Source organism: Pseudophryne corroboree, chromosome 10 (assembly GCF_028390025.1).
Source record: "Pseudophryne corroboree isolate aPseCor3 chromosome 10, aPseCor3.hap2, whole genome shotgun sequence".
NCBI lineage: Eukaryota > Metazoa > Chordata > Amphibia > Anura > Myobatrachidae > Pseudophryne > Pseudophryne corroboree.
Genome location: NC_086453.1, coordinates 188,154,282 through 188,166,198, shown reverse-complemented (window position 1 = coordinate 188,166,198; position 11,917 = coordinate 188,154,282).

Below are 11,917 nucleotides of genomic sequence, written 5' to 3'. Positions count from 1 at the left end.
CCCACTGGAATCCATCATCTCAGGTCCCTGTGTACTTTCTGGAGGCAATTGCTGGTGAATGTCTCCACGGAGGAATTGATTATAATTCATTTTGATGAACATTATCTTCTCCACATTTTCTGGAAGTAACCTCAATTGCCGATTGCTGACAAGGTGACCGGCTGCACTAAACACTCTTTCGGAGTACACACTGGAGGGGGGGCAACTTAGGTAAAATAAAGCCAGTTTGGGCAAGGGCCTCCAAATTGCCTCTTTTTCCTGCTAGTATATATACGGACTGTCTGACGTGCCTACTTGGATGTGGTCACTCATATAATCCTCCAACATTCTTTCAATGGTGACAGAATCATATGCTGTGACAGTAGATGACATGTCAGTAATCGTTGGCAGATCCTTCAGTCCGGACCAGATGTCAGCACTCGCTCCAGACTGCCCTGCATCACCGCCAGTGGGTGGGCTCGGAATTCTTAGCCTTTTCCTCGCAGCCCCAGTTGAGGGAGAATGTGAAGGAGGAGCTGTTGACGGGTCACGTTCCGCTTGACTTGACAAGTGTCTCACCAGCAGATCTTTGCACCTCTGACACTTGTGTCTGCCGGAAAGAGAGATACAACGTAGGCTTTGAACCTAGGATCGAGCACGGTGGCCAAAATGTAGTGCTCTGATTTCAACAGATTGACCACCCGTGAATCCTGGTTAAGCGAATTAAGGGCTCCATCCACAAGTCCCACATGCCTAGCAGAATCGCTCCATTTTAGCTCCTCCTTCAATCTCTCCAGCTGCTTCTGCAAAAGTCTGATGAGGGGAATGACCTGACTCAGGCTGGCAGTGTCTGAACTGACTTCACGTGTGGCAAGTTCAAAGGGTTGCAGAACCTTGCACAACGTTGAAATCATTCTCCACTGCGCTTGATTCAGGTGCATTCCCCCTCCTTTGCATATATCGTAGGCAGATGTATAGGCTTGAATGGCCTTTTGCTGCTCCTCCATCCTCTGAAGCATATAGAGGGTTGAATTCCACCTCGTTACCACCTCTTGCTTCAGATGATGGCGGGGCAGGTTTAGGAGTGTTTGCTGGTGCTCCAGTCTTCGCCACGCGGTGGCTGAATGCCGAAAGTGGCCCGCAATTGTTCGGGCCACCAACAGCATCTCTTGCACGCCCCTGTCGTTTTTAAAAAAATTCTGCACCACCAAATTCAATGTATGTGCAAAACATGGGACGTGCTGGAATTTGCCCACATGTAATGCACGCACAATATTGGTGGCGTTGTCCGATGACACAAATCCCCAGGAGAGTCCAATTGGGGTAAGCCATTCTGCTGATGTTCCTCAGTTTCTGTAAGAGGTTGTCAGCTGTGTGCCTCTTATGGAAAGCGGTGATACAAAGTGTAGTCTGCCTAGGAACGAGTTGGCGTTTGCGAGATGCTGCTACTGGTGCCGCCACTGCTGTTCTTGCTGCGGGAGGCAATACATCTACCCAGTGGGCTGTCACAGTCATATAGTCCTGAGTCTGCCCTGCTCCACTTGTCCACATGTCCATGGTTAAGTGGACATTGGGTACAACTGCATTTTTTAGGATACTGGTGACTCTTTTTCTGACGTCTGTGTACATTCTCGGTATCACCTGCCTCGAGAAGTGGAACCTAGATGGTATTTGGTACCAGGGACACACTAACTCAATAAATTGTCTAATTCCCTGTGAATTAACGGTGGATACCGGACACACGTTTAACACCACCACAGCTGCCAAGGCCTGAGTTATCCGCTTTGCAGCAGTATGACTGCTGTGATATTTCATCTTCCTCGCAAAGGACTGTTGGACAGTCAATTGCTTACTGGTAGTAGAAGTGGTCTTCCGACTTCCCCTCTGGGATGACAATCGACTCCCAGCAGCAACAACAGCAGCGCCAGCAGCAGTAGGCGTTACACTCAAGGATCCATCGGAGGAATCCCAGTTAGGAGAGGACTCATCAGACTTGCCAGTGACATGGCCTGCAGGACTATTGGCATTCCTGTCTAAGGAGGGAATTGACACTGAGGGAGTTGGTGGTGTGGCTTGCAGGAGCTTGGGCACAAGAGGAAGGGATTTAGTTGTCAGCGGACTGCTTCCGCTGCCACCCAAAGTTTTTTTAACTTGTCAATGACTTCTGATGAATGCGCTCCAGGTGACGTATAAGGGAGGATGTTCCTAAGTGGTTAACGTCCTTACTCCTACTTATTACAGCTTGACAAAGGCAACACATGGCTTGACACCTGTTGTCCGCATTTCTGTTAAAATAATTCGACACCAAAGAGGTGATTTTTTTTGTAATTTGACCAGGCATGTCAATAGCTATATTCATCCCACGGACAACAGGTGTCTCCCCCCGGGTGCCTGACTTAAACAAACCACCTTACCATCAGAATCCTCCTTGTCAATTTCCTCCTCAGCGCCAGCAACACCCATATCCTCATCCTTCAACAGTGACATCTTCAATTTGACTATCAGGAACTGGACTGTGGGTGCTCCTTCCAGCACTTGCAGGGGGCGTGCAAATGGTGGAAGGCGCCACCTCTTCCCGTCCAGTGCACCTGAAGAATACCTATGTTAAATTTCAGCTTCCTAACATATCGGGAAGAGAATTAGTGATGAGTGAGTCTGTGAGTGAGTGAGTGAGTGAGTGAGTGAGGGCTTTCATATATATATATATATATATATATATATATATATATATATATATATGTGTGTTTGTGTGTGTGTATAAGTGTATAAATCTAATCACATACATTTTATGTATGTGCATATATACATGTTTATACTGTTTATTTATGTATTTGGCAGCAGCATCTTCCCTACACTCACTGAAGCCCAGGCTGACAGGTAAGGGGGGTGAGCGGCAGACTCGGGCCCCCCGGGACCCTCCACCAGTCCCCCCCTCTCTTGGAGCCACTTCTGGAATGTACCAGAAAAGAGGCCAATTCTCCAAAAACTGCATTTGCTGGGGTTTGCCCACAGTTTTAGCTTTGCTGCATCTTGCTTAGCACCTTTTATAGATGTGTCATAACTATTGTATGAGCTACTATTAAACCCCACTATTTCAATAAACCCAAATATTATTAAAACCATTGTACTTTGGAGGAGTTTTGTGGCTGAGACCCATAAATCCTTACGGTCATTCTCTTCTTCCATAAACACATAAACCTGGCAAGAAAAAAATAATAATCTGACTCTTTTTAAACCAGTGAAAATGTCAAGACATACATTAAAGCACTATTTCAGAAGTCATCCTGCCCTCTGCTGGTCATTGTCAGCACTACTGTATAAATTAAAGTCTGTTCAGTACTGTACTGTACCGGATTTTAGTTAATAGGAAATATGGAATAAAAATAGCTGGAGCAGAATAAGTAAAGATTTATGGAAAATTAAAAGGTCTAAGGGAAGTGAGAGAAGTTATGGTGATAACAAATATCTGAATACATCCTGATATATTTTATCTATTATATAGAGGACTTACATAGAGGACTGACAATAGAAAACTGGCACAATGGGATCCTATCTGGGATATTTGGTATATATTTATGTTTTATATCCCATGTGATTATACTAGAGCCGTATCTAGACATTTCAGTTCCATATGCCAGAAAAAGAAGAAGTGCCCCCACCTGCAATTTTTGTGACTAGGGAAGGGGAGTGGCTTCACAATACCCCCTATCCCCTTTTCATTACTCTGGGGGTATATATATATATATATATATATATATATATATATATATATATATATATATATATGTGTGTGTGTGTGTGTGTGTGTGTGTGTGTGTGTGTGTGTGTGTGTGTGTGTGTGTGTGTGTGTGTGTGTGTATAAAGAAAGAGGGAGAGGTTCTTAGCACCAAGGTGTAGCACTCTGTCACGATTTGGATATACCACTGTCTGGATACGACACTCCCAGTTCTAAAGTAAATTAGGGTGTCTGCTCTGGCCCTAAGTATTAAAGGTGGTGGTGAGTCGCCTAGTGTAGAGATATATAAAAAAGAGATAGGGTGTAGTGAGCGACCAATGGTGTCCTTTATCTTATAACAAGACAGTCAAATGAATGTCTAAAGTATAAAACACATATTTATTCTAAAAGTAAGAAAAATAGACAGTATAAAAAAAACTGTCACAGAATGGATCTCGTTACAATGTATAAAATGTAAGTAAAACTCCTCTGCTTGATCTAGTTAGTTTCAAAGATGCTGTTATCATTGATAGTGGGATAACGAAATTTCTAAAAATTTAAAAATACCATGATTAAAAAGTGACATAAAAGATCTATAATAAAGTGCTTACCTTTCAGGGGGGAGGTCTGGTCAGAGTCTCCAATGCGTTTCGTCCATCAGACTTTATCAAGGGGTAGGGAATGAATGGCACAGGACTGATATTAATCCCTACATCTGACAGGAAGTGCTAGTTAAGCATCACTTCCTCTTGCTAATTAGCATGGTCAAAAAATCTCACACATATGTTTAAAATATAACTAGATAGGATTGTAGAGTGATAGGGAATCATAGAATTTGGGGTCATTTTGATCCCATAGTATTATTAACCTCAATAACCATAATTTCCACTCATTTCCAGTCTATTCTGAACACCTCACAATATTTTTAGTCCTAAAATTTGCACTGAGGTCGTTGGATGACTAAGCTAAGCGACCCAAGTGGCCGGCACAAATACCTGGCCCATCTAGGAGTGGCACTGCAGTGTCAGACATGATGGCACTTAAAAAATTAGCCCCAAACATCACATGATGCAGAGATAAATAAAAAAAGAGGTGCAAGATGGAATTGTCCTTGGGCCATCCCACCCACCCTTATGTTGTATAAACAGGACATGTACATTTTAACAAACCCATCATTTCAGCCACTGGGTCTGCCGCACGACTGTGGCTGAAATGACTGGTTGGTTTGGGCCCCCACCAAAAAAGAAGCAATCAATCTCTCCTTGCACAAACTGGCTCTACAGAGGCAAGATGTCCACCTCCTCCTTATCGTCCGATTCCTCACCCCTTTCACTGTGTACATCCTCCTCACAGATTAATAATTTGTTCCCACTGGAATCCATCATCTCAGGTCCCTGTGTACTTTCTGGAGGCAATTGCTGGTGAATGTCTCCATGGAGGAATTGATTATAATTCATTTTGATGAACATCATCTTTTCCACATTTTCTGGAAGTAACCTCAATTGCCGATTGCTGACAAGGTGACCGGCTGCACTAAACACTCTTTCGGAGTACACACTGGAGGGGGGGCAACTTAGGTAAAATAAAGCCAGTTTGGGCAAGGGCCTCCAAATTGCCTCTTTTTCCTGCCAGTATATGTACGGACTGTCTGACATGCCTACTTGGATGCGGTCACTCATATAATCCTCCACCATTCTTTCAATGGTGACAGAATCATATGCAGTGACAGTAGATGACATGTCAGTAATCGTTGGCAGATCCTTCAGTCCGGACCAGATGTCAGCACTCGCTCCAGACTGCCTAGCATCACCGCCAGTGGGTGGGCTCGGAATTCTTAGCCTTTTCCTCGCAGCCCCAGTTGAGGGAGAATGTGAAGGAGGAGCTGTTGACGGGTCACGTTCCGCTTGACTTGACAAGTGTCTCACCAGCAGATCTTTGCACCTCTGACACTTGTGTCTGCCGGAAAGAGAGATACAACGTAGGCTTTGAACCTAGGATCGAGCACGGTGGCTAAAATGTAGTGCTCTGATTTCAAAAGATTGACCACCCGTGAATCCTGGTTAAGCGAATTAAGGGCTCCAACCACAAGTCCCACATGCCTAGCGGAATCGCTCCATTTTAGCTCCTCCTTCAATCTCTCCAGCTGCTTCTGCAAAAGTCTGATGAGGGGAATGACCTGACTCAGGCTGGCAGTGTCTGAACTGACTTTCACGTGTGGCAAGTTCAAAGGGTTGCAGAACCTTGCACAACGTTGAAATCATTCTCCACTGCGCTTGATTCAGGTGCACTCCCCCTCCTTTGCATATATCGTAGGCAGATGTATAGGCTTGAATGGCCTTTTGCTGCTCCTCCATCCTCTGAAGCATATAGAGGGTTGAATTCCACCTCGTTACCACCTCTTGCTTTAGATGATGGCGGGGCAGGTTCAGGAGTGTTTGCTGGTGCTCCAGTCTTCGCCACGCGGTGGCTGAATGCCGAAAGTGGCCCGCAATTGTTCGGGCCACCGACAGCATCTCTTGCACGCCCCTGTCGTTTTTTTAAAAATTCTGCACCACCATATTCAATGTATGTGCAAAACATGGGACGTGCTGGAATTTGCCCACATGTAATGCACGCACAATATTGGTGGCGTTGTCCGATGACACAAATCCCCAGGAGAGTCCAATTGGGGTAAGCCATTCTGCTGATGTTCCTCAGTTTCTGTAAGAGGTTGTCAGCTGTGTGCCTCTTATGGAAAGCGGTGATACAAAGCGTAGTCTGCCTAGGAACGAGTTGGCGTTTGCGAGATGCTGCTACTGGTGCCGCCACTGCTGTTCTTGCTGCGGGAGGCAATACATCTACCCAGTGGGCTGTCACAGTCATATAGTCCTGAGTCTGCCCTGCTCCACTTGTCCACATGTCCATGGTTAAGTGGACATTGGGTACAACTGCATTTTTTAGGATACTGGTGACTCTTTTTCTGACGTCTGTGTACATTCTCGGTATCGCCTGCCTCGAGAAGTGGAACCTAGATGGTATTTGGTACCAGGGACACACTAACTCAATAAATTGTCTAATTCCCTGTGAATTAACGGTGGATACCGGACACACGTTTAACACCACCACAGCTGCCAAGGCCTGAGTTATCCGCTTTGCAGCAGTATGACTGCTGTGATATTTCATCTTCCTCGCAAAGGACTGTTGGACAGTCAATTGCTTACTGGTAGTAGAAGTGGTCTTCCGACTTCCCCTCTGGGATGACAATCGACTCCCAGCAGCAACAACAGCAGCGCCAGCAGCAGTAGGCGTTACACTCAAGGATCCATCGGAGGAATCCCAGTTAGGAGAGGACTCATCAGACTTGCCAGTGACATGGCCTGCAGGACTATTGGCGTTCCTGTCTAAGGAGGAAATTGACACTGAGGGAGTTGGTGGTGTGGCTTGCAGGAGCTTGGGTACAAGAGGAAGGGATTTAGTTGTCAGCGGACTGCTTCCGCTGCCACCCAAAGTTTTTTTAACTTGTCAATGACTTCTGATGAATGCGCTCCAGGTGACGTATAAGGGAGGATGTTCCTAAGTGGTTAACGTCCTTACTCCTACTTATTACAGCTTGACAAAGGCAACACATGGCTTGACACCTGTTGTCCGCATTTCTGTTAAAATAATTCCACACCAAAGAGGTGATTTTTTTTGTAATTTGACCAGGCATGTCAATGGCTATATTCATCCCACGGACAACAGGTGTCTCCCCCCGGGTGCCTGACTTAAACAAACCACCTTACCATCAGAATCCTCCTTGTCAATTTCCTCCTCAGCGCCAGCAACACCCATATCCTCATCCTTCAACAGTGACATCTTCAATTTGACTATCAGGAACTGGACTGTGGGTGCTCCTTCCAGCACTTGCAGGGGGCGTGCAAATGGTGGAAGGCGCCACCTCTCCCCGTCCAGTGCACCTGAAGAATACCTATGTTAAATTTCAGCTTCCTAACATATCGGGAAGAGAATTAGTGATGAGTGAGTCTGTGAGTGAGTGAGTGAGTGAGTGAGTGAGTGAGTGAGTGAGGGCTTTCATATATATATATATATATGTGTGTGTGTGTGTTTGTGTGTGTGTGTATAAGTGTATAAATCTATCACATATATTTTATATGTGTGCATATATACATGTTTATACTGTTTATTTATGTATTTGGCAGCAGCAGCTTCCCTACACTCACTGAAGCCCAGGCTGACAGGTAAGGGGGGTGAGCGGCAGACTCGGGCCCCCCGGGACCCTCCACCAGTCCCCCCCTCTCTTGGAGCCACTTCTGGAATGTACCAGAAAAGAGGCCAATTCTCCAAAAACTGCATTTGCTGGGGTTTGCCCACAGTTTTAGCTTTGCTGCATCTTGCTTAGCACCTTTTATAGATGTGTCATAACTATTGTATGAGCTACTATTAAACCCCACTATTTCAATAAACCCAAATATTCTTAAAACCATTGTACTTTGGAGGAGTTTTGTGGCTGAGACCCATAAATCCTTACGGTCATTCTCTTCTTCCATAAACACATAAACCTGGCAAGAAAAAAATAATAATCTGACACTTTTTAAACCAGTGAAAATGTCATGACATACATTACAGCACTATTTCAGAAGTCATCCTGCCCTCTGCTGGTCATTGTCAGCACTACTGCATAAATTAAAGTCTGTTCAGTACTGTACCGAATTTTAGTTCATAGGAAATATGGAATAAAAATAGCTGGAGCAGAATAAGTAAAGATTTATGGAAAATTAAAAGGTCTAAGGGAAGTGAGAGAAGTTATGGTGATAACAAATATCTGAATATATCCTGATATATTTTATCTATTATATAGAGGACTTACATAGAGGACTGACAATAGAAAACTGGCACAATGGGATCCTATCTGGGATATTTGGTATATATTTATGTTTTATATCCCATGTGATTATACTAGAGCCGTAACTAGACATTTCAGTTCCCTATGCCAGAAAAAGAAGTGCCCCCACTTGCAATTTTTGTGACTAGAGAAGGGGAGTGGCTTCACAGCACCCCCTACCCCCTTTTCATTAATCTGGGGGTATATATATATATATATATATATATATATATATATATATATATATATACCAGCAAATAGAAAACCACAGCACTTGCCACCCCAGAAGCGGGGTGCAGTATCCGCACTTGCCACTAATAGGGTGGGGTGCATGTAGCCCATGGCCACCTACTCAAAAATATAGAAACAAAAAGTTCAGCACTCACCAAAATGAGCTCACTTATCCTCACAACATCAATGAATAAATGAATAAATGATGGGGGTTTAGTTAGTGAATTGGCCAATGCACGGAAGCCTGCATACCGCTCGCCAAGGTACCCCACCTTCATGCAGGTCCTACACTATCACAAAATCATAAAAATTAAAACCTGGCAACTGTATCACATAATATAACTGCAAATATGCCCACTAGGTGTAAGGTGTACCTGCCATGAACTGCATGGCTTTTAAAAGGTACACTAGTCACCTGACACTGGATGATAAATTACTAAAGGGCAGCTGACACAGGTTTAAGATAATTGGGGTGCATGAACAAAGTTTGTGGCCACAGTTAGTGAGTTAACCAAGGATTAACCCTGAAATATACCAGCAAATAGAAAACCACAGCACTCGCCACCCCAGAAGCGGGGTGCAGTATCCGCACTCGCCACTAATAGGGTGGGGTGCATGTAGCCCATGGCCACCTACTCAAAAATATAGAAACAAAAAGTTCAGCACTCACCAAAATGAGCTCACTTATCCTCACAACATCATTGAATAAATGAATAAATGATGGGGGTTTAGTTAGTGAATTGGCCAATGCACGGAAGCCTGCATTCCGCTCGCCAAGGTACCCCACCTTCATGCAGGTCCTACACTATCACAAAATCATAAAAATTAAAACCTGGCAACTGTATCACATAATATAACTGCAAATATGCCCACTTGGTGTAAGGTGTACCTGCCATGGCGAGCGGTATGCAGGCTTCCGTGCATTGGCCAATTCACTAACTAAACCCCCATCATTTATTCATTGATGTTGTGAGGATAAGTGAGCTCATTTTGGTGAGTGCTGAACTTTTTGTTTCTCTCTCTCTCTCTCTCTCTCTCTCTCTCTCTCTCTCTCTCTCTCTCTCTCTCTCTATATATATATATATATATATATATACACAATGTAAAAGAAGGTAGCGGCACTCAGAGGCTGTAGTGGTCAAAACTTGTATTCCACAAAGATCCCAACGTTTCGGGGGAACAGAACGTCCCCTTTGTCAAGGTGAGCAACATAGTGAAACAGAACAAAACATACCTTGAAATACCAAAGAATCACGCCTTGTGTGCTGCGCCCGCCCGGCCGCGCTGGTCCCGGCGTCTCTTCCGTCTCACAGCTAATGACGTCATCCACCTTGCGGCTGGTCGTCATGGGGATCCCGGACGCTAGCCAGCCGGGCTGCTGCGCTGTTAATTATAAACTGCACAAAAAATTAAATGACAGATCCCAGCACCTCTAAAATTTATGGTCAGTGTACATAACATACATAGCCACAGAGTGGCCTGCAGGAGACTTTCTAAACGCTGAAACTAACAAATAATGCCAGAACCTTGAAACATATTATCCAAATTTGTAGCCACACACCTTAAGAGGGCATACTAATGAAAAACCAAAATGAGGTCCCTAAATGACACTCATATAGAATAGATAAGACAACAGGCTATTAGGGGATTAGTGTATACAGGGAAAGGGAAAAAGCAGGGGGGGCAGAGTCAATCTGGAGATTGACTCATATCTCACCAATAGACCTAACTATTGCTGGAAATAAATGTGGACCCCTGGGACCATCATGGTTTAAACACTGTGGTCTGTAACAGCGCTCCCTGAGAGCCCCTCCATAGCCATGTACATTAAATACTAAGGAAAGAGCTTAACACAATGTTATTTAAAGATATTCCAGCTCATCTCCTCATTGAGGCCGTTGGGGCTGGTGGTGTTCAGCTCGAAAATCCATTTTGCTTCCAACTGTAGGAATCTTCCATCCCTATCGCCTCCCCTAATATGTTTAAGGACATGGTCGATAATTAAATGATGGAGATCTTTCATAGAATGTCTCGCCGTGGCGAAATGCCTTGCCACAGGTTGCTCTGAATCTTTGCCTGCTAACGCCTGCTTGATTGCAGAGCGATGAAGCGCCATCCTCTCCCTTAAGGTTCTGACAGACTTGCCCACGTTATGTAGTCCACAGGGGCAACTAATAAGGTAAATAATATGGGTTGTAGTACATGTAAGGACATATTTAATACTATAGTTCTTGTCTCGATGTGGGTTCTTGAAACTAGAGCCTATGACCATATTCTCGCAGGTTGTGCACTTGATGCACTTATAGCATCCAGGGTTCTTACTCAAGAATACCGTATTAGGCATTCTTTGCTTGTTCAGTTCTGCATGAAACCCAGTGATGTCCGCATGTACCACCCGATCTTTGATGTTGCTACGCCGTGAGTAGCACATCATTGGCCTTTTATTTCTGAATGCGGGCAGTGACTTGTCTGAGGCCACTATCGGCCACAAGGCTCTAGTGGCTCTCTGTACAACAGGGCTAGAAGTATTGTATCTTGAAATAAAGGGGATAACTGGTTTCTGTTGACTCACTGTAGGTGTGAGGAGAGCTTCTCTAGGCAACTGCAATACCTCCATTTTCTGTTTCATGAGTAGGTGCCGGTTATAGCCTCTTTCCAAAAATGTAAGTACCATGCCGTCCAATTATTTTTCTAATGTACCGCGGTCGCTGATAATGCGTGAAATTCTAATCATTTGAGAGCGCGGTAGTCCCGCCTTCAGCGATTTTGGATGATGACTATTGGATCTAAGGAGGGTGTCCCTATCCGTCTGTTTGCGATACAAGCCTGTGTAGAGCTTCCAGTCTCTAATTGTCACCTGGACATCCAAGTAATTAAGTGTATTATTGCTGGTTTGGAAGGTGTATTTGATACTTGATGGTCTCAAATTAATGGAGCACATTAATTGATTGAAGCTCTCTATACCCCCTGTCCATAAGATGAACAAGTCATCTATAAAACGTGTGAACAGTAAAATATGACTTGAAGTGGCTTCGTCACTAAAGAAAGCTTCTTGTTCCTCCTTGAACATAAAAACATTGGCGAACGATGGGGACACATTACTCCCCATCGCACACCCTGTTTTTTGGCGG